This window comes from Frankliniella occidentalis, unplaced genomic scaffold, assembly GCF_000697945.3.
Source record: "Frankliniella occidentalis isolate FOCC.00 unplaced genomic scaffold, Focc_3.1 Scaffold168, whole genome shotgun sequence".
NCBI classification, from domain to species: Eukaryota; Metazoa; Arthropoda; class Insecta; order Thysanoptera; family Thripidae; genus Frankliniella; species Frankliniella occidentalis.
The window spans coordinates 588,418-589,558 of NW_026267294.1; the positions used below are offsets into that span (position 1 = coordinate 588,418).

The 1,141-nt window shown below is 55.9% G+C and overlaps 1 protein-coding gene across 1 annotated transcript in view; it reads left to right on the top strand.

The window, feature by feature from the left end:
• The window catches only part of LOC113208885 (sodium-independent sulfate anion transporter), a gene marked incomplete at its 3' end in the record, with an annotated part of 28,832 nt that overhangs the window by 18,242 nt on the left and 9,449 nt on the right, over positions 1-1,141 (top strand).

Genomic DNA, 1,141 nt, shown 5'->3' on the forward strand with positions numbered 1-1,141 from the left:
TCTTCGGATGTTACCTTCCGTACCTTTCGAATACTCCCTCTCTCCCTTTCTCCCTTTTTACCTCCCTCCCTCCCTCCTCTTCCCTCTCTTTCTCTCTCTCTCGCTTTCCCTTTCCCTCTCCCTTTCCCTTTCCCTCTCCCGCCTATTCCCCTGCTCTCGCTAACTCCCTCTCTGTCTCACTCACACACGCACAGACACCGGTCCGTGGTGGATCCACGCCTCTTTCCAATAACAGACGCCACCCGCGCCGGCTCTCACATAAACACCCGCTGCTCACAAGTAACTCGAGTAACGGCCCCAGCGGACGGAGGTGCGCTCTCTTCGTCTTTCGCAACGTCGATTCTGCGCCCCTTCTTATGTCTGGGCATTTTACCATTCCGAAAACAACCGAGTACTGAGAAATCAGAATGAATTGAAAACAACAGGCCGGCGCTTTTATTCAACTGTTTTAGCAAACGATTTCCTAGAAATTGAAGACTTGTGTGATGTTTTTTGCATGTGCTTCCCACTCTCGTTCCCGCTGCTCTCCTTACCAAAGTAAAGTGTTTTATTGCTGATGCTTTAAAAAGAGGAAAGAAGGGAGTGCTCGAGGGCTTATGTTAGCCCTATAAATTTTCCTTTCTGTTTTGTAAACGTTTGTCAAGTCAATTATTTTCCAGTGGCAGGTTAAAGAAGCCCCCCGCCAGCAGAGACGCTTCACCGCAGATTTTGAGTTGCGGCCGTGCAGTATTGCGTGTTTTTTTTTTTCTTCTGGCAGTGTTTGCTGTCGGTTATCGCGGGGGCGCGGCGCAGGCGTTGTGTTGGCCAAACTTGCCGCTGGGCCGTCACTTTGAGGCTAACCCCAGCAGCAGGCCTCCTCCTCCCTCTGACAGCACGGGCGCCCTCAGCCTGCCTCGGCCCCCTGCCGCCGCCGCAGGACCGCAGGAGGGCCCGCAGGGGTGCACGGTCGCGCCAGCAGGCCGCAAGAGCTGCAGGAACGCCAAGAATGGCGCGGCGGCGGCCCACCGCGTGCGCAGCTGCCGACAGGCTACAGCTGTCCACCGACTAGAGCAGCTGTCCACCACCTCCTGCAGCTGCGGTCCACGCGTGTAAGAGTGCGATAAGAAAGTGCGCTGCAGCTGCCGCTCCATCTGCCCCCCCC